This window comes from Anolis sagrei, chromosome 2 (assembly GCF_037176765.1).
Source record: "Anolis sagrei isolate rAnoSag1 chromosome 2, rAnoSag1.mat, whole genome shotgun sequence".
NCBI lineage: Eukaryota > Metazoa > Chordata > Lepidosauria > Squamata > Dactyloidae > Anolis > Anolis sagrei.
In genome coordinates, this window is record NC_090022.1 from 85,966,343 (window position 1) to 85,992,424 (window position 26,082).

At 41.8% G+C, this 26,082-nt stretch overlaps 1 protein-coding gene across 2 annotated transcripts in view; it reads left to right on the forward strand.

The window, feature by feature from the left end:
- Nucleotides 1-3,642: 3,642 nt before the first annotated feature.
- Nucleotides 3,643-26,082, forward strand: part of PDGFRB (platelet derived growth factor receptor beta) — a 97,307-nt gene continuing 74,867 nt past the window's right edge. Inside the window, exons 1-2 of one of the 2 annotated variants that reach the window (XM_067463671.1) lie at nucleotides 3,643-3,859; nucleotides 9,678-9,792. The gene's annotated coding sequence lies outside the window, so the exon portion shown is untranslated. The remainder of the gene's footprint in view (nucleotides 3,860-9,677; nucleotides 9,793-26,082) is intronic. The other variant, XM_060765436.2, reaches the window with a different exon arrangement.

A 26,082-nucleotide genomic window follows, 5' to 3' on the forward strand; every position in this document is an offset into this window, starting at 1 on the left:
ACATACTATTGCATTTTGTACATCAGCCTCTTTAACATGTTGTTTTATTGTTTTGCTTTGGCATTTCCCCCCCCCCCCCTTTCTCTTTTTTTCCTTTTTATCACCACAGTGCTCCCCTCCACCCGTCTCAAGCCACCATTCTTACATTTCATCTGTCCAAAATTTCATTTCTTCTTGTGATGGTAATTTTCCTTCCTTATTTTTTAATCCATTTACCACAAATCTTCCCCATACAGCATCAAAATCGCTTTGTTTCCATGTACCTTTTTAAACCTTTAATATACATGTCAATTTATCATTTATTGCTATTTTCCATGCTTCTTTATACCACTCCTCTATTTGTATATTCATTTCTTTTTTCCAATTCCTTGCTATGAGCAGTCTTGCTATAGTTAGTAAGTTTGTTATCGCTTCTTTATCTTCCTTTTTCAATTGCTTATTGTTATATAATGATAGTAAGGCTATACTAGGACTTTTATCTATTTTCATATTCATTATAGTTTCTATTTCTCTAAATACTTTCTCCCAAAAATTATTTACATATTTACATTGCCACCACATGTGTATATATGTTCCTGGTTCTTGACACCCTCTCCAACAATTTATTGAGTTATTTTTATTCATATATGCTATTCTTACCGGTGTCAAGTACCACTTCCATATTAACTTGTAATAATTTTCTTTAACTCGTATCGATAATTTTTTAAAATGTCTTTGTCCCCATAACTGTTGCCACTCTGTTTCACTTATTTTCATCCCTAAATCCTCTTCCCAAATCTCAAGGGTACACTTTTTTATTTTTTCATCCTTCATTTCAATTAGTATCTTATAAATTTTGCTAATTATACCTCTCAAGTTTTCATGTTCTTCTACAGCCCTTCCAAACCAGTTACTTCAAGGATATCAACCATCCATCTTGCTCTTGGTTGGTCCCTCTTCCTTTTTCCTTTCATTTCCCCCAGCATCGTTATCTTCCATTGTCATTACTCAAACCAAAGGGAGGCACTTCTTCCAGAGAAATCTTTGTCTCCCATGTGGGCAACAAAGTTCCTCATTTGTTTTTTGAAATCAGTTCTATACGTCCCCAGGTTTGATAAATAAGCTGCTTACCTTAATAATATCTCAAACATGGAGTAAAATGTCTAAAAGATCACAAAAGGGATCCCTGAAAAAACTTTAAAGCAGTTCATACATTCCCTCAAGCAGTAATACTTCCTTCATCTGTAATACAAAATAAAGGACTTTGTGACCTTCCCTCCCCCCCTCCCTCAAAATGTGACACTTAGATTCCAAATCCAGGGGGCAGCAAAGGTGTCACAGCTATGGTTTTGTTGTGGATTCCACTGAGATTTGTCAAATGCAAACACAATAAATGCATATCATATTGAAGCGAAGTTGTGGTACTGGTTTTCATTTTAGAAGTTTTCTTTAACTTTTCAAATAGGGCAGTACCGTGGGATCTTAATATAAGCCGAGGTTTGCTTCCAGGGCCCATGTGGATTTCCAAACTGATGGATAACCCAGTCCCATTATATATAATGGCATAGTAAAAAAAAAAGTGTTCCTTATATAAAATGGTAAAATGAAGGTTGGCTTTGGGTTTTCTTTTAAATTTCAAGCTGTGGGTGGCTGACTCAGTGGGTAATGAGGGTCAACTGTTCACCATACCTGTTCCAGGCATAACAAAGCTCAGCCCTCCAGGTGTTTTGGACTTCAAGTCCCACAATTCCTAAGAGCTGGTATACTGGCCGGGATTTCTGGGAGTTGACATCCAAAACACCTGGATGGTTGAAGTTTGCCCATGCCAATTTAGAACAAGTTCTTTAGGACTGGTTAGATTCAAGATCACTGTGTGTCAAACACAAGGCTCCTGGGTCAAATCCAGGCTGCAGAGTCATTTTATGTGGCCTGTAAGGCATTCAATGCCAGGGCAACACTGTTACATGTATAGTCTTGAGATTACAACCAACCCTTTGAAGGCGGCCTTATGGCTGATGTGGCCCTTGGTGAAAATGGGTTAGACGCCCCTGCTCTAGTTACATCTAGACTACAACTCCCACCCAGCCTAGCCAATGATGAAAGGTGATGGGAGTTGCAGTCAAAAGAAATTCAAGGGAGCCAATGCTGCCCATTGCTCCATATAAACGCTCAAGTGGAAGAGGGGCCTGGCCTCCTCCTTGGGGTTTTGCTTTGCACTTCTTCTGCAGAACTAAGATTTCCTTTGGAGGGGATTCAGCCCGCGAGTGGCCTGTTATGTTCCTTGGGCCTCGCAGCTGGGCTGGAGACAGAGCCTGCTCACGCCCTCCTCCTGCCGAAGGGAAACGGGCAAGGCCGAGGCGCAACGCACACCCCCGTCCCACTCGGGCCTGTCCACCCTGCCATTGTTCCCAAAAGAAAGGCGCTGGTAAACAGCGGCTCCGCCCAGCAGACGAAGCTCCTCGGAGTCAGCCAGTCACCCTCCTCCTCCTCCTCCTCCTCCTCCTCCCTGGCGATAAGGCCTCCAGTGGCAGGACCCCCAGCCGCCCTCCTGCTTTGCCCCTTGGCGTTTCCCCGGGTGTCAAGGAGGGGGCCGCGGGGCTTTGGATCCGCGGCGTGGATGGAAGGCCCCGGCCTCCTTTCTTTAATAAAAACATGAGTCAGCGCCTGGCGTGGGCAGCGGATTCTCGGCACATCCCCTCATATCCTGGGAAAGGGGAGAAGGCAGGCAGGCAGATTGGCTGGCAGGGAGGAGGGGAAAGGAGAAAGAAAGCAAGAGGGGAAAGCAGGCGCCTTCTCACACACACACACGGGGGGGAGGGGGGGCAGCCGCCCCGAGGGGAAACGTCTTGGCCAAACTTTGGGTTCCTCTTGTATTTGTTTGGCTGAGTCTGAAGGAAGGAAGGAAGGAAGGAAGGAAGGAAGGAAGGGAGAGAGGGGAAAGAGGGAAGGAAGGGGAAGGAACGGAGTAAAAAGGAGGGAAGGGAAGGAAGGAAAGGAGGGGTAGGAAGAAAGGAAAGAAGGAAGGAAGGAAAAAGGGAAAGAAAGGGAAGGGAGGGGAAGAAAGGAAGGGAGGGAGGGGAAGGGAAGAAAGGGAGGGAGGGGAAGTAAAGAAGTAAGGAAGGAAGGAAGGAAAAAGGGAAGGAAGGGGAAGGGAGGGAGGGAGGGGAAGGATGGGGCAGGAAGGGAAGGAAGGAAGGAAGGAAGGAAGGAAGGAAGGAAGGAAGGAAGGAAGGAGGAAGGAAGGAAGGAGCTGGGTTTTTCAAGGGAGCTCTCCTTCATCCCCGCCCCCCGCCCCCAAGTCTGGGTGTTTGGGGCTTCCTCAGAACTTCCCCCAATGGAAACCAACAAAGGGCCAAGAGGCCAGCTTTCTTTTCTCTGTCCCCAAATTGTCCAAACAAATGTTGGAGCCGAGCAGGGTTTCAAAAGAGAAGCCGCTCTCCATCCGTGCGCTCGGGGCGCCGTGGCAGGCGAGGGAAGGGCTGCTGCTGCTGCTCCTGCTGCCGCTGAGCCCAAAGATGCGGAGCGCGTGCTCGGAGGGGGCGCGAGAAGGCCGGGCTGACTGCCTCGGGAGGCAGCGGGAGACCCCTTCCTGGCTTCCTCCCCTCCTTGCCTGCCTCCCCGCCCCCTTTGGCCCTCCGCCCCGCCTCCCGCCTCCCTCCCCCCCCCCTCTCTGGGCCGGGAGCAGGAGGCAAGCGCCCGGCTGGCTCCCTCCTCCTCCTCCTCCTGAGTTTGGAAAGGGCTGCCCAGCTGAGCTGAAGTCCAGGCTGGTGGGGCTTGCCTCCGGAGACACTTCCGAGGGAGCCGGGCGAAGGAGCCTCGCGGAAGCCCAGGGCGCCCTGTGGGGCCAAGCGGTGCCCCCTCCCTAGTGTGGGAGAGCCAGGTAAGCCCCCTCCGGTCCCCTTTGCTTTTCCAGCCGGAGAGCCAGAGCTGCAAATGGAAACTCTTTTGAACAAATCCAGATGTGGAGAGCGCGAGCCCGCAGCGCCCTTCCTTTTCCAGGGCAGCTTCCAAGAGGCGAAACCTGGCCACTTTCCTTTGCCTGCACGCCTTTGGACCTTCCTTCGGGCTTGTTTGGGGGGCTTTGGCTCCCTCGCGCCCCTTTCCTAAAGGCGCCGCATGGTGAAGGGGCTACAAGAGCTTTGGCTGGGTCTGGGGCCGGTTCTGAAGGGACTTGCCCAAGCTCTCTTGATGTTATAGCCGAATAGAGCTGGACTGGGGCTTCCTCTCCCTGCCTTGCCACCCTTGCTTCTGAAATGGCCCTCCAAGAAGCCAGGGGAGCGTTGATACCAAGGGATGGTCCCGAGCATCCTCTAGGCTCCGGAAAAGATCAGGAGGAGGAGGCTGGGCAGGCAGCCTGTGGCTTCTGGCAAGGGCTGGAGAGGAAGAGCCTGGCATCTCCCTCTAGAGACCATGGGCATCATAACCCAGCACCTCTAGGGGGTGAGGGAGGGCTGTTTTTGACCGATTATTGAACAGGTAACACTCATCATCCTGGTATGGGAGAACAGCTTTCTAAAGCACAAAACTTCAGAGCTACTAAAGAAACCCCATCTTCATCAGAAAGGCTACTTTCACACAGTCACAATGGTTGGGTTGCTGTGAGTTTTCCAGGCTGTATGACCATGTTCCAGGAGCATTCTCTCCTGACGTTTCACCCACATCTATGGCAGGCATCCTCAGAAGTTGTGATGTCTGTTCGAAACTAGGCAATTGGGGTTTAGATATCTGTGGGATGTCCAGGATGGGAGAAAGAACTCTTGTCTGTTTGAGGCAAGTGTGAGTGCTGCAATTGGCCATCTTGATTAGCATTCAATAGCCTTGCAGGTTCAATGCTTGGGTGGTTGCTGCCTGGGGGAATCCTTTGTTGGGAGGTGTTAGCTGCCCCTTATAGATTCATGTCCAGAATTCCTCTGTTTTCTGAGTGGTGTTCTTTATTTACTGTCCTGATGTTAGAGTTTTTTAAAAATACTAGTAGCCAGATTTTGTTCATTTTCATGGTTTTTAATCACACAATTTCCAACAGACAAGAGTTCTTTCTCCCACCCTGAATGTTCCACAGATATATAAACCCCAATTTCTTAGTTTCCAAAAGACCTCACAACCTCTGAGCATAGATGTGGGTGAAACATCAGGAGACAATGCTTCTGGAACATGGCCATCCAGACTGGAAAACTCACAGCAATCCAGTGATTCCAGCCATGAAAACCTTCGACAATACATTGAACAGGGGTTGTTCAGTCTTATCCATCAATGCTGCTGGTCACATAATATACATTGGAAATGCAGGAAGCTACTCAATACTACAGTTGCACTACAGTTGGCTATCTGTATCCATGGATTCTTTATCCTCAGATTCCATCTTGAATAGCTTGAAAATATTTTTAAAATTTCAAAAGCAAACCTTGGTTTACCATTTTATATAAGGGACACCATTGTACCATGCCACTGTATATCATGGGACATGAGCATCCATGGATTTTGGTACCCAAATGGAGTTCTGGAAGCAATCCCCAGCAGATACCAAGGACTCACTGTATTTGTCTGCCTAAGTAGCTGTCCAGAGTCTGAGGCTCAGGTTTTTCAAACTACCTGCAGCCTGATCCTCCTTTCTTCTTTCTATTCTTTTAGGGGAGTGGGGTGAGCTCCTGTCTGTCAGCCCCAGCTTGTCATGTGGGCACATGAGAGAAGCCTCCCACAGGATGGTAAAACACACATTAATGTTTCTCACAGCATGAAAGCTATATCCATTGTACAATAAGAGACATTGGCTACTGTTGCCATACTTTGTGTCTCTTTTTCCAGACCCAAACTACCAGAGGAAGTACTGCTGTAACAAAGTGGTTAAGAAAAAAAAAAAAAGCTATCTGCCAGGAACCTTCAGTTTGATTCTCTACTCAACTGTCATCTCACTGGACAGTTTCGCCTTTTATGCCAGGTCCACACTGTCATATTGCAACAGCAATATTGCCTCAGTTTACTATGGTAGTTATTGTTTACTTAGGTTGCTATGGTGATCATTGAGCTAAACTGCTAAAGCATGTTATATGCATTAAGAACCTAAAGCACTGATGAGCTCTCGGCATCCTCCATGTCATTCTTGAGGATGTTGTTGCCCTTGACTCCTGTGCACTTAGAATCATAGAGCTGGAAGAGACCTTGTGGCCCATCCAGTCCAACCCCCTGCCAAGAAGTAGGAAAATCTTATTCAAAGTACCCCTGACAGATAGCCATCAAGCCTCCGTTTAAAATAAGGAGCCTCCACCACACTCTGGGGCAAGGAGTTCCGTGGCTGAATAGCTCTCCAATTAGGAAGCTCTTCCTAATGTTCAGGTGGAATCTTCTTTCCTGTAATTTGAAGACATTGTTCCACGTACTAGTCTCCAGGGCAGCAGAAAACAAGCCTCCCCATGACGTCCCCTCACATGTTTATACATGGCCATCACGTTTTCTCTCGGCCTTCTCTTCTGCAGGCTTAACATGCCCAGCTCTTTAAGCCACTCCTCATAGGGCTTGTTCTCCAGACCCTTGATTATTTTAGTCGCCCTCCTCTGGACACATTCCAGCTTGTCAACATCTCCCTTTAATTGCAGTGCCCAGAATTGGACACATTATTCCAGGTGTGGTCTGACCAAGGCACAATAGAGGGGCAACATGACTTCCCTGGATCTAGACACTAAATTCCTATTTAGGCAGGCCAAAATCCCATTGGCCTTTTTAGCTGCCACATCACATTGTTGGCTCATGTCTAACTAGTTGTCCACGAGGACTCCAAGATTTTTCTCACACATACTGCTGTCAAGCCAGCCATCCCCCATTCTGTATCTTTGCACTTTCTTCTTTTTCCTTCAAAGGGTAAATTACATCTCTTGAATGCCCTCAGCAAGACTGGGATTTAATTCTTTGAATGTTCTACCTTTAGCAAAGATAAAACTTTTAACATTTGGACTACAATTAGCAAGTTTTATATTTGCAAAATATAAAGGTTTTTCCACATTTCCTGTATGATTTCTTAACACTTTTGCCTGATAAAGAAGCCAGAGGAGGCAAATTTGTCAGAAGCAAATTGTGAATACAGTTATAATGTATAGAAAAACCACAAACAAAGTTAAAAATTTGGCATTATGCTGAATGTCCTTTGACCAGAAGCTAGCCACTTGGAGCGCCTCTAGCATTGCTGTGAAAAGGTCCTGCATTGTGTATGTGGTAGGGCTCAGGCTGCATTGTAGTAGGTGGTCTGTGGTTTGCTCTTCTCCACACTCAACATGTTGTGGACTCCACTTTGTAGCCCCATTTCTTAAGGTTGGCTCTGCATCTTGTCATGCCAAAGTATAGCCTGTTCAGCACCTTCTAAGTCGCCCAGCCTTCTGTCTGCCTAGGAGAGAGTTTCTCACCCGGTCTAAGCCATAGATTGGGGTTCCAGGTTTTAACCTGCCACTTTTGGACTCTTGCTTGCTGAGTTGTTCCTGTGACTTGCAGCATAAACCAGTTAAAACATCAGTTTAAAAGAATACACAAGAGTAATGTGTTTTTTAACTCACTACACAATTGAAAAATTACCTAGCTAGGTCTGCCAGGAGAGACAGCTATTTATTGCTGTTTTAAATTCAAACAGTGTATTTCACTGTCAAATGTCTTCTGGCAGGTCTTTTCACAGTTCAGAAGAAAAAAAATTAGCACTGGAAATCTGAATTATGATTTGCATAGCAAATGATGCTTATCATTGTTTGAGATAGAAACTCATTGTGATTCTTATCAGAAGCAGAATCACTTCTGTTCTGTGCCTGTAGGGTGTATGTCACAACTTTACGGGCGTGAAAATGGTATCAGGCATATTCTGAGGCTCCCTGTTTACAAATCATGAACATAAAGAAAAGACTAAACTCATATAAAAGTTTATGCTATAATGCCATCTACTGTTACTATGTGTTATGAGGCCCGTAGCAATATGGAAGTGATAACCAACAGATATTTCTGCTCTGAAAAGTCTTCAGCAGTGAACATGAGTCAACTGATGGGTGTTTACATGGGGCGAAACAAAACATATTGTAGGTTCAGCAACACTACTTATGATATTAAAGCTCCAAAACCATTGGGGAAGAAAAACTTAATCCATATGCTGAGAAGCAAATAGGTTTAAAATACCTAAAGGTTTTGGCATGTGAGGGTATGTGCCTTTAAGTTACCTGCTGACTTATGGCAATCCAATTAATTTTATAGTTTTCTCCTGAGATTTCCTCTGCTTTCCTCTAAGGCGGAGAGAGTGTATTTATAAGTGGAGATATGAACCCTGGTCTGCCAGATTCCTAGTCCAACGTGAAAACCATTACACTACACTGGATCTCAAATGCCAACTGACAAATGCCAACTTGAGCAATAGTTACAAATTAGTAACCTAATCCGCCTTTCTAAATGATGTAAACAATCACACAAATAGTATAAATTAAAGCAGCAACAATATAGCAATGCAATCCAAACCAAACATTAAGGATAAACAACTCCTAGTACTAATAAATCAACTAAATTGTTTCAGCATAAACAAGTTGAAGTAAACAAACAACAACCCCTAGTAACAACCGTCTGCTGAATCCAGTATTAAAATGATGGCATCATGAAGTTAAAAATAGGTAAACACAAAAATGTCTTTAAATGGATGCCAGGCAAACTTCTCCAGAAAAGAAAGCATGCATAAGTCCTATCAGGTGACGAGTGAAATTATGACAACCCCATGAATCTCATAGGATTTCTTCAGGCAGAGGATACTCTGAGATGTTTTTGCCAGTTCCTTCCTCTGAAATCCTGCCTACAGGCTTTGGAGAAGGCAGTAAAAGCCCTCTGTCATCAGGCATTTTTGGACTACAGTAATGACATATGTGATTTTGGGAATGAATTGAGTGGGGTTTTGGGAGTATTCATACATTTTAAATATTTTAATGTTTAATGTTTCAGTGACACAATGGTTTACAGGCATTCCTCAAGTTGTGAACAAAATAGGTTCTATGTGTTGTTGAAGGCTTTCATGGCTGGAATAATTGGGTTGCTGTTGAGTTTTCCAGGCTGTATGGCCATGTTCCAGAAGCATTCTCTCCTAATGTTTCACCCATATCTATGACAGAGGTTGTAAGGTCTGTTGGAAACAAGGCAAATGAGGTTTATATATCTGTGGTTTGTTTTTAATTTGTTTACAAGTCAGAACAGGTACATTTTTAAAGGGTAACTCCATCCCAATATATAGGTTAACAACCCTATGGTATTTGTTTTGCTGTCTGTGCCACTGTTCAGAAGATTTCAATGCACTTCCTGTCCCTGTGATATTTTGAATTTTTGAAAATTTGGCTCCTTGTGGAAACAAGGGTTGGTGAGAAAGCTTCAGTGGCAACACCTTTTACCCATGATAACTCTTTCAGGAGTGAATTCCCTTTCTGGGGTGTAGATTTCTCATGTTATCTCATGAGGTTGCCTTTGAAGACTGTTTGGAACCTCCAAATGGTCTAATGGGTGGCAGCCGGAGTGGTGCACAGGAAGCATACAACCGCCCTGTTGCATCAGTTCCACTGGTTGCCAATCTGCTACAGAGCACAACTCAAAGTGCTGACTTTAGCCGATAAAGCCTTAAATGGTTCCGGCCCAGCTTACCTGTCTGAATGTATCTCCCCTTATGAACCATCTCAGAAATTGAGATCAATTTCTCTCCTTCGCAGGCGTGATTGGTAGAGATAAGAGACAGGGCCTTCTCAGTGGTGGCTCCTCAGCTGTGGAAGTCCCTCCCCAGCAATACCAGATCAGCCCCTTCCCTCTTGACCTTCAGAAAAAAAGGTGGAAACATGGCTTTGTGATCAAGTCTTTGGCAACTAATACAGTGCAATAGATGAATTTGGATTTATGTGTAACGATTACTGGAATGGCCTGACCTTGATTGTGGATAATGTGATTTTATAGCTGTAATTGGTAATGTCCATGATTTAACTGCTTTTAATCTTCTTTAGATTTTTAACTGAATGTTTATTTAATTGTTGAATTGTTTTAAGGCATTGAATTATTGCTTCTGTTGTAAGCCTCCTTGAGTCCCCTTCGGAGTCAAGAAAGGAGCAGGCCCGTAGCCAGGATCTTGTTTCGGGGGGGGGGGGGGGGGGCTGCGTCTGAGTGAAAGAGGGTCTACCCTAGCAAACCTTTTGTATCAATACCCCAATACCCCCATGCATATGGGATATATTGAGCATGGTGATCAGATCATGATATGAATAAACATAACAGTTTAAATAAGGCCTTCTCGCGGACCACCATCAGAATTTCGGGGGGGGGGGCTGAAGCCCCCCAAGCCCCCCCCCCCTCAGGTACATGCCTGGAAAGGAGGGATATAAATATAGTAAGTAAGTATATAAATATCTCGCCCCCATTCTTAACTATGAATCATTTGTAAGTTGGATGTTTGTAACTCTGGGACTGCCTGTAATGGTTTATTTTTTTTAATTATTGCACCTATATTGTTTTAATTTGCATTGTTTTGTGTTTATTATTAGCCAGCCTATTCTGCACTCCTTTCTGCCACCCCAACAGCACCCACTCAGTGGTGTTACGTTGCCTCTCAGGAACCGAGGCAGATTCTTTAGAGAGCCACGGCTCTAACCATCAGCCAAGGCCCTCAGAAAGGATTTTTCTGTCAAGTGTACCTGGAAATGCTTGGTATTCCCTGCCAGACACCCATCCCTGTCCTGTTTAGCTTCTGAAACTGGTTGAATGTATTCAGAGCAGGCTTGTATAAAGTTGCCAAATTGTCCACAGGGAGCTTACTCTGAACACAGACTGTGCTTCATGTTTTCTATGATTCCCATGGACCACCACAGGGATGCTTTCTAAGGAAACACATGGAAGATCAGACCACCCTGTATCCATGGCTGGGTATGTTGTGGGGGTACTCTCCTCCCAATTTCCACTTGCTCATTGTCACTGCTGCCACCACAGGGACTGGCAATGCCCAGCACTTGGACTCAAGCAGTGGCATTCTTCTTGTCATCTTGGTCAGTGCTAGAGAGACCCTGGCAGTACCAACTGCATGCCATGAATGTGTGATTCAAAGCCTCAAATATTTCTGAGACACTATAGGGCATGGGTATGTGCCTCTGTTTCCAGAGAAGTTGCATTGAGAATGCAATGCCTTCTCTTTGTTCAAGGTGGTCCAAAAGTTACAAAGGTATCTAATGTCCTAATAACTTTTTGAAAATGTTTCTTGAAAGGTTTTTACATGTAGTGCAATGTACTTTCCTATATATGCACTGTATATGATGCTATGGTCTAGTATATTAGAAACAAAAAATAAAGACGTTATTACTGTAAATATTGAAACCACTTTGTGACTTTTAGCCCGCCCCATACATTTGAGGAGTCTGTTTGTGTGGTGGGACAGCAATAGGCTGGCAGTGGCAACAAAGCTGCTAACTTGCCTTTAAACTAATGTTGTTGTTTTTTTTTACTAAAGTTAAAAAAGTAGATGTCTCAGGTCTTTCCAGTATATAAGGTAAGGTAAAGGTATTCCCCTGACATTAAGTCCAGTCGTGTCCGACTCTGGGGGTTGGTGCTCATCTCCATTTCTAAGCCAACGAGCCGTTGTTGTCCATAGATACCTCCAAGGTCATATGGCCGGCATGACTGCATGGAGCGCCGTTACCTTCCCACTGGAGCGGTACCTATTGATCTACTCACATTAGCATGTTTTTGAACTGCTAGGTTGGCAGAAGCTGGGGCTGAAAGCAGAAGCTCACGCTGCTCCCTTTTTTCGAACCTGCAACCTTTCGGTCGACAAGTTTAGTAGCTCAGCATCAGCTAGTCTGACCTGAAGATTTCTTGCTGGTGGCTTTGGAAAAACAGCTGGGGATTTTTTTCCATACAGGACAGTGCAGTATTTAAAATGCTGTCCAACCCAATCTTTGATGTCTTTTTCAGTATATAAAAGACATCAAAGATTGGGTTGGACAGCATTTTAAATACTGCACTGTCCTGTATGGGGAAAAAATACCCAGCTGTTTTTCCAAAGCCACCAGCAAGAAATCTTCAGGTCAGACTAGCTAATGCCATTAGTAAATTTATTTTGGCTCCAAGTCATGAAGGACAGCTATTTGTCATAGCATGTTATTTTCTTCAAGCGCATATCTTGAATTTAGTGTCCTTCATTTTATGATTGGTCATTGGAAAGTAAACATGAGTTTAATTTGAAAATCTGACTATTGAATATCTGGACTTGGAGAAAACAATATTCTCTAGGCTACAATTGCAACACAAAGATTGTCAGATAAGTCCACCTGCTAGCATGAAGCAAGGCCCGTGGCATGAGAAGGCTTTTGAAAGCCTCCACTAATAAGGCCAGGCTAATCCTTGAGGGCCAGACTGCCTTTGTTGGCTTCCCCATTTAGTGATGACGGGCAGACTTTCTACCCCTCCTCTCAGCCTCTCTTCTTTCAGTATGTGGGATGTGTAAGTGCCAATTGGATGTGTCACTCTATAGAAAGCCCTTATAGCATAGCCAAGCCACCTTGTTTGCCGGTATGGATGAAGGCATTGAACCTAATGAGGAGTCCAGTCCCCACCAATCTTTTATGGGGACTAAAGGCAATATATAAACATTTTATAAGTAAAATATTAACAGGTCTCTGCTCCCCCAATACCCTTTCTTGCTGCCCCGATTTATGGTACCTGCCCAGAGTTTGTGTCTGTTTTCAGTTCCCCCAACAAACTGTTATTGGCTTGGGATTCAGCCTTCTAGTTGGTTGTGACTTTGCATTCGTCTCTGGCCTAACATTTTAGTACTGATTTTCTGCTATCTCTGACCACATTTCCTTTTCTTCTGATTTCATTTGGACCCCAGGCACAATCCATTAAAGAACTGAGATTTTTAAAATGTATGTACACCATCTGCATTCACATGTGTGGACACACACAAGTTTACGTATAACAGGGAAACCTACTCAGGTTCATTTGACATGGATAGGTTATCCCATCACATGTAATGTCAGGCGCTAGGACTAAGCAATGGTGGTTTATGCATGAAAAAGGGTTCAGTATGTAGAAGCACTTATGCATTGAGCTTAGAGATGGGAAGGCCTGAAAAAAACCCCAGAAAAAATGGGGGTAATGGGCTTTTAAAGTTTTTTTTTGTTTCCCCCCAATTTTTCCACAACCTCCCTCCCCCATTTTTCTGGGTTTTTTCCCAGACCTTCCCATCTCCAATTGAGCCCTATGTATTAAAGAAGAAAAACATGTTACTGAGGAAAACATAGTATGCAGAAACTATAAGTATCCTTATTTATTTATTTATTATTTATTTATTTACTTCACTTGTATACCGCCATTCTCAGCCCTAAGGCGACTCATAGCGGTACTCATACCTGTGTACAAATTAAATGCTGATGTCAACTCTGATTATTATCGATTTCAAGATTAGAGTAATTGCTTCTAGCTCTTTTGGTAGTGTTATTATTCAAAGAGGAAATACTCCCAGTGCTTAACAGCATATGAGGGGCGGTTCCAGACAGGCCTTTATCCCTGGATCATTCATGTTATAGAAACATGGAGGTTCCTGGGGGCCTGGCTACACCCACCCCAGAAAGCGCGCAATTTCTGGGGTGGGTGTCCAGATGTTCTGCCAGGACTAGCCCGGCAGAACATCTGGGGACCCTCCCTCAAGCCCCTTTGAAAAGCAAGATAAACTTACCCAGCTTCCATTACAGTCTTGGAGCAGCTCTCCTGGCACATAGAAATGATGGGCCAGGAAAGTGGGGAGGGATTTTCCTCCAGCCCCCCCCCCCCCCCGGTTCTCCTGGTGTGTCATTACTATGTGCTGGGAGAACTACTTCAAGACTGTAATGGAGGCCTGGTAAGTTTGTTTTACTTTTCAAAGGGGTTTGTGGGCTGGATGAGAGTGGGGTCGGTATTCCCACAGTTTTCCAGGCTAATTTAGTCCAGAAAACTCTGGGAATGGTGTTTGGACTGCCATTACTGTGTGTGAGCATATCTCATTCAGTCAGTCATTTCTAAAATTCACACCCCATCTTTCCACTAAGGCCCTTTCTACACTGCCATATAATCCAGATTATAAAATCAAATAATCCAGATTATCTGCTTTTAACTGGATTATCTGAGTCTACGCTGCCATATAATCCAGTTCAAAGCAGATAATCTGGGTTTTATATGGCAGTGTAGAAGGGGCACAAAGCATTTGAAAAAATCCCATTTTATAACATTAAAAATACTTATCAACAAACACTTAACAGTTTAAGTATTTGTCACTAGAAGAGATGGTGAGAGAGAAACTGAATCAACAGAAGAAATAAGAAAGTTGCATTGCAGCATACACTTCCAGCTGGAGGGACGGTCACATGTAGAAACAGCATAATGTGATGACATGTAGCAAAATAATAAAGTGCTGCTGGATAAACATTCAGCAGAAGTCAAAAACTTAAAGCTAGTTTTTAATCCCAAGTAAAGTGGTCCCATCAGATTAACAACACTTTCGTAAATTGAGTCATATCCATTGATTTAACGGCTCTGCACTAGTTGGAACTATTAATTTGAATTAGCAAAGAATATAAGAATATTTGCTGGTAATGAGTAAAGAGCCCAAATAAACATATATATTTAACATTTCAGTTTAAAATTATTTTTAACATTTTTTAAATTGAAGGCTTTTTCTACACTGCCATACAAGATCCCAATTGTCTACTTTGAACTGAATTATATGGCAGCTTAGACTCATATAAACCAGTTCAGAGCAGCTAATGTGGATTATATGCTTTGATAATCTGGATTCTATGGCAGTGTAGAAAGGGCCTTAGATTACCAGTTTTCATAGTGAAATTAAAAATGAAGAATGTATTGAACCTGATTTAAAATGTAGGATATTTTCTTTATCCTTGCTTTAGAATGAAGTTGGAATTAAATCTCTTTACTTAGTGCATGAAAACTTTTGAGTGACAGTTCTTCCAGGTTAATTAAGAATTAGTGAACACCAAGGTGTTGGAACTTGAGAGTTCAACAAGCTGGGCTTTGTGAACCTCACCCCCAATTGATAAGGTTGAGGGTGAAGATCAACAAATGTGACCCAAGTGGCCAGGTTCTCACAGGAAAGTATGACATGTAATCATATACTTGGTCTGAAACATTCTCTATGAGATCATTATTCTTTGCAGTTATGGCAGCAGGAATTGCCATGGACCTCACAACCTCTGAGGATACCTGCCATAGATGCAGGTGAAACATCAGGAGAGAATGCTTCTAGAACATGACCATACAGCCCGAAAAACCTAGAACAACCCATTGCCATGGACTCGTTTGTGATTTGATATTACTTGTTTCCATACAGATGTATGTTGGACTACATTGTTGTACTTTATAAGTGCAAGATAAATTTGTTTCAAAATGTTCTTGAGGCTTTCACCCAAATAGTTGGCAGTGCACTAGATGTTCTATCGTCTCTAGTGTGACTCGGACTCTCTGTCTCTGGTGAGAAAGTTCACATGGTTTTATAGCCTCCTTATTGATGTTAAAGGTCTCCTCTCATTTTGTCAAAACAAAAAGAACAAGCTGTGACTCTATGACCTTAGAGTTCTGGTTTGCATCCTTTCTCCCCATTAGGTTCTGAGAATGTTCCTTTTGACTTAATGGAAGCAAGCTTTGTCTGAACATTGGAGTGGCTGTGAGCCATGGTTTGTCCCTATGAGAGACACCATGGGGGCAAATGATGCTGGGATTTTTTGCTGAGACAAGGGGGATATTAGAGAGGATTTTTTTGGAATGGATTTACAACTTATGGGTTGATTTTTCAGGCAAATATTTAAACATGCATTTCCAGACATAATAAAGCTTATAATTCTTATATTATTTCAGTATCTCAGACTATTTCAGAAACTGTAGTTCGGTTCTTTGCCTTTCCTACATGCATGTTAATATTTCTAGCCATATGTATCTATCCTGTGTATCTCAAAAAGCCATTTGTAAAATCCTGACTTCCCCCTGTCAAAGTGGCATTTAGGGCAGTGTGAACAGCTGTAGCTGGAAGAGGAAATTGCAGCAGCTTTTATGGTCAAGCTGGAATGCTTGCAGTCTGCATGAAGATTTAGATCCTAGTACTGTTCAAAGACTGTTTGAATGTTTTTATATAAAGAAAAAAATCCATTCAAGGTAAAGTGCTGCTCAAAGGTTGACAGCATGAGCTGTCATGGTTGTAATTAAGATATAATTGGACCTCCACGTTTGGAGGTTTGACTTTTGATCTGTTCTCTCTAGGAATCTCTAGGTTCTCCAGGTGAACTTTATGGTCAAGTTCCATTGGAAATTAACTATATAGAGTTGAACTGGAGAACTTACAGTTTCCTAAAGAAAACAGCTCTATCAGCATTTGTACGTCTTCCAGTGTGATTCAATTCTGTGGTCAATTTGACCATAGAATTGTGTTAGAAGATCTAGAGCAGTGGTTCTCAACCTTCCCAATGCTGTGACCCCTTAATACAGATCCTCATGTTGTGGTGACTCTCAACCATAAAATTATTTTCATTGCTACTTCATAACTGTTATTTTGCTACTGTTATGAATCATAATGTAAAGATATGATTTCCATTCACTGGAACAAATTTGGCACAAATACCAGGTACACCCAAATTTGAATACTGGTGGGGTTGGGGTTATTTGGAAGATAGAGTTGCTGGGATTTATCATTCACCTACAATCAAAGAGCATTCTGAACCCCACCAACGATAGAATTGGGCCAAACTTCCCACACAGAACCCCCATGACCAACAGAAAATACTGTGTTTTCTGATGGTCTTTGGCAACCCCTCTGACACCCCCTCATGACTCCCAAGGGGTCCCAACTCCCAGGTTGAGAAACACTGATCTGGAGATTCTTAGAGTGGTGTTCTCTCAGGTTTAAAAAAGTGTACTGTTTTCATTTGCAGTTTCCCCCTTTTTGCAAAAAATCTTGTTGGATTGCAACTGCCATCAGTTTTAGCTATGAGCTGTAATCCAGCAGCAAATGGCAGGTCATGTTGCCCATCCCAGGTTTAGGACCCCGGCTTCTGTTCAGGAATGCATTTCAACTTTGGTTGTCCTACAGATGTTGCTTTTGTGTTGTTACTCTGGATGAGGCTGAGAACTGTCAGACTGGAAGTGAGGTTGCTCCAAGATTGTGGAAAAATCTCCACTTGGAAAAGCATAGTTTTCCTTCAGTAGTGGCTTTTTAGGGATGCTGGCAGTGTCCCAAGCTGTGTCATTTTCATTGTGCTTTGTTCTTGTTCTCTTGTTCATGAGCAGCCTTTTGTACTTTGTTAAGGTGGACCCCTCGCCTCTACTTTCTGAAATGACGCACCCTTGCTTGGACTGTGTGTTTTCTAGCTTAATTGCAAGACATTTTGTTAAAGATTTTTTTCTCTTGCTATATTAACATTTTTGAAAAACCACTTTAGAAAAACAACATAGAATTGTAGAAATAAATGGTTTCTAAGTTTTCATAGCTAGAACAAGTAAAATAGATATCTTAATTACTATATTATCAACTACATAGGCCAAAGACAGTTTTTCAAGGAAAGAATTGTTTCTTGTTCACAACAAAAGCAGATTAATCCAGGAAGGACACATCACCTGAACCATGTGGTTTTTTTCCCCCCTCTTCCCCGATACAAATCGCCTGCTCTGAATACAGAGTTCTGTTTCATTAAACATGTTTTCAGTAGTTTGGGGAGTGTTAGTTCAGATTAATTAAATGTCTTTTGCTTTTGCCAGAATCTTGTTGGGGCCTTATGCTAGTGTAAATACAATTTAAGACCAATTACAGGTTGTGTAAGCACAGAGCCCAAAGATAGTCACTCTACAAACACACACAATGGCACACACCCCTCTATCTTTTGACTTGGGGGGTGAGGAGCCATTTGACCATTGCTCAACTGGTGAGCTCAAGGCTTTAGTGCTGTTACTCATTTGGTTGCATAATTGTGAGGTCCCTTTTAATAATATTGGCATATATTTTCCCGATATTAAGGCATATAGGACTGTGGTCTTTGTATTTCTTGTCATAATTAATTAAATCTTTCAGAAAATGCAAATGATATGTACATTGGAATATGGGCTGCCTAGGAAAATGAGGAAAACACTAAAAGTAAGTTGTATACTCAGCCAAATTTGTGAGATCGGTTTTAATATTGTACAAAGGGGCAGACATGGGTGCATCTATACCAGGCATGGGCAAACTCCAGCCCTCTAGGTGTTTTGGAACCCAACTCACAATTCCCAACAGTCTACCAGCTGTTAGGAATTGTGGGAGTTGACATCCAGAACATCTGTAAGGCTTAAGTTTGCCCATGCCTGATCTATACTGCAATTTGACACCAATATAATTGCCATGGCTCAATTCTGTGGGATCATGGGAGTTGTAGTTTGGTGGGGTAGCAACAATATTTGGCAGAGAAGGCCAAACTACAACATTGACATTCAGTAGCATTGAATCATGGTCATTTAAGTGGTGTAGATGTTAATGTAAATCTTTTGCAGGAAAAATAACTCAGAGTTGTCTTTCAAGATCAAAAACTCAAAAAGTCCAACAAATGAATTTCACGGTGAGCTTTCTCCATACCTCTAATGAAGTCAATTACAGTAAGAAGTTGTGGGATAGAGGATACAGCAAGATCTAAGATCCAATATAGTTTTTTAAAAGCTTGAGATTTAAAATTATAATTAAGATTTGTTTCTCTGAGGAATAAGAGATTTAATACCCTACTGTCTGTTCTGAGGGGGAAATAATCTCAGAGCAGAGAATTTTTCATTGGAATGGAATGAGTGCCATACTTGCTAATTGTTGATTCTTATAACACCTTGCAGTATTCTGGCTTCCATGTCTGGACAAGCCTTCCCTCTTGTATCTGCTTGTGTGGTGGGAACCATAGACAACAGATATAGTGCCAGCCTAATAGTACTAATCATTTGTACAGCACCACTTTTCTGAGCATTACCTTCATTTTCTCCATGCATGCAGGATTTTAAGGAGCTGTGACTGAATTCTTAATGCTACTGAGACACAGTAATTGGCACCAATTAAATTGCTACATTCATGTTTGAATTGCTTTAACTGGCGCGACACACTGTCTTATTTATACTGAAAGTATGTTTGCTTGTGGTTTGCTTTGAATCAGGGCCAGGAGAAACTAAACCATCTTGAGCCTCTTTCTCTGAAGGCAACATTCAAACATTTGCAAACTGGGCACCTCCTCAGTTTCAGGGTATTGATTTTTTTTAAAAAAAAACATACACAAAAAAATATTGGCCCTGGACAAGCTGTAAAAGAGAAGACCGACTTGTCTGAGACTTGGGAGTGCATTTCTATGCCTCTATGTGCTGCCCCCATTCTTGCAGATTTTTCTTTTCCAAACTTGGGAACTGTCCAAGACATAGTTGCAGCAAGAAGAAGAATTCTTTCAAGCTGGGAAAAAACCAGGGCTTTAACTGTTTAGTCCTCAGAGATCAAAATACTAGCTCATGATTTAAAATATCCAGATCTAATATAGATAGAGAACAAACGTGTTTTTTTGTATATTAGGAAAGAAAGGTTAACTTGAGGTCTCATTGACTGTAGGTGATGTAGCAGGAACACCTTGAGAGGTTTTGTTCCTCTTGGGATGCTGCTATACAAGCGGATTATCAAGAAACATTGTAGAGATGCACATGTGTGTAGTTGATAAAAGGTGGAAGTCACAGTGCCCTGGGGCAACTGAAGAATATATCATTGATATATTAAGCAGCCTTGAATCTCTGTTTTGGAGAAAGGAAGGGAATAAAAAAATTGAATACGAATACTCAAAAGTAGCAGCAGTAGGTTACAGCTGAGCCTGCTTTCCCAGATTTAAAGGTTTTGCTTTCTGATAGACATCCCTCACTCCAATTGCCTTGCCCTTAACCTTCTACAGTTTGACAACATTTTCTGTTTCTGGAGGTTTTGTTGTGATTTCCTTGCTGCCTGCCAGTTTTTGGACACAACCCAAAGTTAAGTTCATGTTGTGTTGTGCTATTTCTTTGTTAATTTTTCTCTGGCTCTCCCAAGGCGTTTTCTGCCTTGAAGAATCAGTATTCACATTGGCTTGGAATACCCTGCAAAAGAGTTGTATTCCTACTTTAATTTCCCACTCAAAATAATTCCCAAAGCTACTTTCACATATACCCAAGGGGAAAAAGAGACAGGTACTATCTATCCCATTAGTTTGATTTCTGTTCCCTGCAAAACATAACAGAAAGTATTCTGCTTGACATTTTACAATGTCTCTTGAATGTGGATAATGATATCCCATGCTTGGAATAAGTAAGTTTCTTCTTATGCTTTTCATATTCCCGAAAGCTTGAGAGGCATGTGAACTTCACAGAATTATCTCTGTATGGTGCCTTGAAGGCATGTATGTACACACACATACACACATATACAGTGCCTGCTATCATTGCTAGAAATTAGCTTTGATGAGAATGTTGTGCTAGCAAAATGGCCATTTCAGCAGTATTTCAGCAGTATTTGCATTTTTGCCACAAAAGAGGAGACTTTCCTGTAGCAAGGCAGGCATGAGATGTATGATGGATATATCCTACCCTAATGAGGTACGCATGAAAGGTAGAATGGAAGGAAGGAAGAAGGACTGAATAGAGTATAGACAGTATTTATGTAGACAGTGGAAAATTGAAGCAAAAACCTTTAAAGTCATTGTAAAAACCAGTTTTCCCTTCCTTTGTTGATATGGACAAAGAAGCTAATCAAAAGGCATATGGACAGCAGCTAATTAAAAAGCATATCTGTTCTTTTCATGGATAGCCTTTGCTTCTTTTTAAAAACGACTGGAAATACATCCTCCTAAGAACTGGATTACTGTAAATAAAAATTGATCAACAATATAGTACATTTTCAAATGCATATCAAGAAATTGTTCAATAATTTGTTAATTAAACATATCCCAGTGCATTAGCAATAATTGAAGTTGTATACAGAAAAGGTTGTATCAGTTACAACAGCTTCAGCCAGTTTGTTCGCTCACTGTTACAGTGAAGCCAGAAGCTCTATTGCTTGAATTTGTGTTGTGTTTGAGTGTCTGAGGACACACTGCTATATAAGCCAGTTCAAACCAGATAATCTGGATTTTATATGGTAGAAGAGGTCTGAGAGAGTGCTGATAAGGGACGAGTGAAAGTGAGAGGCCATAGCTTTGTGGTATACAAATAAGAAGGAATATTTCCTGGCATTGATAGTTCACAAGAACAGAGTAGGGAGAAGCTATCTGCCAAATTGTCCAGACAAGGCTACAGCCAGGCAGGCTTGGAGCACATAGTAATGCCTCAGCCAAAATTAGCTCATGTTTGGGCTGGGCTGGCCAATCTGTAAAAAACTGCTCAGGTAGGTCAGTGTGTCTCTGCAGCTATCCAAGCCTGCAAAGTCCTCCTGACACTCCTGAAAATCAGATCTGCATTAGGATTTCCCCCCTGATATTTTAAAGAGTTACACTCATCTTCATAACTGATAGTTGTGACAAAGTAGCACGTATGAATGCAACCATCCTCATAATCTATTTATATAGGATCATCACTGTACATATTGCTTTACAAGTAAAATAATAACCAAACCTCTGACTTGCAATTTAACTAAAACATGACATAAATAGAAAAGGAGATGGCAGTCAGGGAGAGGATTACATCCAACCTGCATTGTCTCCTTTTCTCTTCCTCTAAGACAGGGATTCTTAACCAGGGATCCATGGACCACATGACAGTCCTTTGAAAGACTTCATGGGGTCTGTGAACCTAAATAAAAAAACTATATACACAGTATAGAATGGCCTTAGTATGATTTTTATTTTGACGTAGCATGTTCTGGGCGTAGTGACTAACTGCCTACAAAAAGGTTGGTAGGGATGGTAGAGATGATTTTATGGAACTGTGGGAAAACTTGAATTTCTAAATGTTTGCTGCAAATTTGAACAGAGGTCGCACTCAGTTAGGTTATCAGGTACTGAAATTGTAAGAAAGTTGCAAAATGTAATCATTTTAAATTTTAACTTAAAGGCATGCCGACACTGAGTATCATAAAACTATCTGCTGCTACATTCCGAGAAGGAGTCCATAGTTTTCAACTGACTGGCAAAGGGTTTAGTGGAATAATAAAGGTTAAGAAGGTCAGGGCAGTGGCATTTAGGATAGAGGGATAACCTTTCATTTGCTTGTAGGTCTATGCATGATTCATCTGTCCATCCTCTTCCTCTAAGGCTAGGGCAGTGACAACAGAGATAGAGAGAAGGCCTGTCATCTGTATCTCGACTGAGGCATGATGGAGCTGTGTCTGCATCCTTCTCCTTTCAAGGCCAAGGCGGTGGTGGTTGGGATGGAGTGAGGATTTTTCATCTGCTGAACACAAGTAGTGGATCATCTTAGAGTAAACCATAGAATGAGTACTTGTAAAAACAGGTGTGAGATCGTGTCCTCCTGCATGGCAGGGGGTTGGGCTGGATGGCCTTTGTGTTCCATTCTAATTCCATAATTGTAAGAAGCAAAAAACTAGGAAAGGTGAAAAACCCTTGCCACAATAACACTGTGAAAATTCCTTGCTAGTTTAAGATATAGACTTAAAATAGCTATAGCTGGTACAGAAAGAACAGGTCCTCTTGTGCCCCCCCCCCCTTAAAAATGACACCAGATTTGGAGTCAAAATCACTTGACCCCTAATCCATAGCTCTACTCACTGAAGCAAACTGTTCTACTCATGCTTACATTACAAGTTGGTGAAGAGGGAATGTGTATTGGAGAGTGGGGACATGCCTAGTGAACCTGACTCTCCCATGAATATTTATCTCTGTGTTTGCATTGAGCCTTTGTAAGCATGTATGATGTCTCCACAAAATCATGGACCCTGAAGCACAGTTTTCTTGTTCATATGTCTCTCCCCCTCCCCCACTTCATTTGAATTGGGAATGGTTAAAATATTTGAAAACTGTAGAATCATAGACAGAAAGGTGGTTTCCAAAATATCAGAAATCTGGTTTTTAGTATCCTGGCTGGACCAGAATTTTCTCAGTCTGGGGCTAAAAAAATGGCAAGTTTCATGCACAAAAATATTACTTTTCTACTCGGAAAAGAACATTCTGCAAAGAAAATCCAATTTTCTGAGCAAATTCTCACCGAGTCCAAAACAATGATAATTTGCACAGAAGACTGTGGAAGCAGAGGGAAAATGTTTAAGGATTTGTTAAGGGGAGAAAATTAGCAAAGATCAACATTTTTATTTTTCTGAATTCATGGAGGATGGTTCAAGGCCAGCAGGCACAAATGTCATCCAAACCACTCATACATATTCACTCATACATGTGAAAAGATTTTCATAGAACCTACAGTTTGTAAATAATCTTTTAATAATTAGGTTTTTTACCTCTGATTTATTAATATTTTACAAAAAAAACCACTTAAAAATTAAAGTTTTAATGATTAAGATCAATGTTATTTTTATTGAATAATGATGAACATTTCATGTTATTTTATTAATACTTTTGTAATTCTATTTTTTAATGTAATTATAGGACACCTTAATGAATTTCCTTAGTGTTTAATGTACAATTTAGAAAATTTGGGGTTTCTTAAGTGATACATATTACCAAGTTAGTGCTAATATTAACATTTACAGACTCTTAGAGAGACATTTCATAATGTGAACACTTTACAATCTTGGCGGCACTAGCATAAACTATTATATTTCCTATCATTGTTCTTAGTGTGTAATGTTTCATTCTAGGTGAAGAAAGGCATGTTTTAGTTTGTGACACATACAAAGAACTCTATGGCTGTAAAGGGAGCTTTCTTTTCTAGATTCCCAGTTGCATGGACAGAGTGCAACACAGACACACAATTTGTAAATACTGTACATGGCTACTATTTAGAAGTTCTATTGAACTTACCTGAGGGAAGTGTTGGGACTGACATACTTTGTCTTCCTCTCACATTCCTACCTGCCCAGTAACCTAGGCTGTAATATCTTCATCATTCTTTGGCTTCTAAATCGGTTAAATTCCATTTCTCATCCTAAATGTAATGGGAACATTAGTTAGTTTGTTAATCATGGGGTGGATCTACACTAACCACTTATTCCAGGGCTGATCTGTAGTGGCAAACATTGGTTGGGTCCCAGGATGGTTTTTACTGACAGTTTTTACCTGGCTGCTATGAAGTTGGAAGGAAGTCCTGACCATCCAATAATGTCAAACCCGTTTCAGTACTGCCAGATGGCCAGCTTTACTGTCCCCCTGTGTTTTCCTTATCATGGCAGCAGCAGGCATGACATGGTTAGTTAGTGTTGGTCACTCATCATCTGGAATGATGGCTGAATGCCAGAGCAATGTGGGAGGGGGGAGGGGAGGAACCACCACTTCCTCTCCTCCTTCCTTTCTCCAGTTGCCTCATTGCTTTGGTCAATGTCACTCCAGATGGCAGGCGACCAACATGCAATGAGCAGAAGGTGGCCCCAGGCTACTCAATCCTGGGAAATATGGGTGCTCATGTAAACAAAAGTGGCCGATTCTGTCTCAAAACTGGCAGCTATTTACAGGGGCCTGAAGTCATGGTTTGGTTTGAATTGTTGGGAGAATTAGGAGCAACCTTTAACTTTGGTTAATGTGGTTCAAGGCCTTGGTCCATGTTATCCTGTGTCAGCTCCATGGATCATTTAGTTGTCACAGAACTGATTTGCCCACCCTTTGGATTTGCCCACCCTTTTGCCCACCCTTGGCCATATAGATATGGCCAAGGCTATTATTTGCACAAGTGTAATATGGAACTATGGCTGAATTCATCAAGGAATATCAGAGGGTATATTCATATTGGAGAGTAGACACAGAAAAGTGGAGAAGTAAATATTTCCAAGGTTAGTTCCTGGTTTGCAAAGCAGCATTTGCAAGGACTCAGCATTATCTTTGCAATAGACCAGTAACGTAAAAAGACAGATCCATGGTGCTCAAGAGATTTTCAGTTGTCCTCAGATTAGTTGGACTTTGAACTTATTTATTCTTTTAGAAGCTATTTTAAAAGATAGAAAACTCATTGCTTCATACAGAAATTCAAAGGGAGAATGCTTTTTCAGAAATTGTCTCTCATTTGCAAAGTGATCCCTCCCTCTCTTGCCCTTCACAAGATTGATCACTAAGGAACAAATGCAGCTGGTTCATGCCTGGGACACGGTGGGAATTTGCTTAGTTTAGTCTTTACCATGATGGCAACACTACCAAGTGCATAAAGAAAGCATCACTCCTACTCACCAGCAGCATTGTGGAGCTGCTCTCTCCCGGTCTCCTCCTCTGCTTCCTCCCAATACAAGTATTTCTTAGGAAAACATTTTCTTTAATTAATCAAGAATGATGGATCACAATCCCTTGGCAATTCTTGATTTATTTTACAGCATGAACAATTTCTGTCCCTTTAAAAAACCACTTCCTCGCAACCTGATGAACTAGTTTTTCTATCTAAATTTATACATTCTCATTCTCTTCCCTTATCTTTTTAAAACTTTTTCTCAGTCAAATTTTTCTGCCTTGAAGCCTCTTTGCTCCCATCCCCATGAGTGAAAATTTGCTGGGGGAAAAGAAAAATAAAGATATTTTCTGCTTCTGGAAATTTCTACCCCCAAAAGGAAACTGAAACACAAGAAATTATAAATGGAAATTATTTGCAGTTGTGATTTCAGTTTTATCACACAATGTTGGCTTTTGCCCAGTGCTGTTGTGCTATACAGTTATTGGGAATGTGTTGCTTGGGCTTCCCAAGAAAATAGCTCTGTGTATATTCTACCCTTGTTGTATAGATGGATAGATGGATGGATAGATAGATAGATCTGTACTAGTGCAGTAACCCTGTGATATGGGCATGTTCACCATGCACACAATTACAGCTGTGGGTGATGGGAGGATTAGTGCAATACAGACAGTCCCCAAGTTACAAACATCCAACTTATAAATGACTCATAGTTAAGAACAGGGGTGAGTCAACTGGAAGTTCAAAAAATCTATCCCTAGAAAGGAAAATTCACTCTTGAAAGAGTTATAAAAGGAAAAAAGGTGTCTCCAC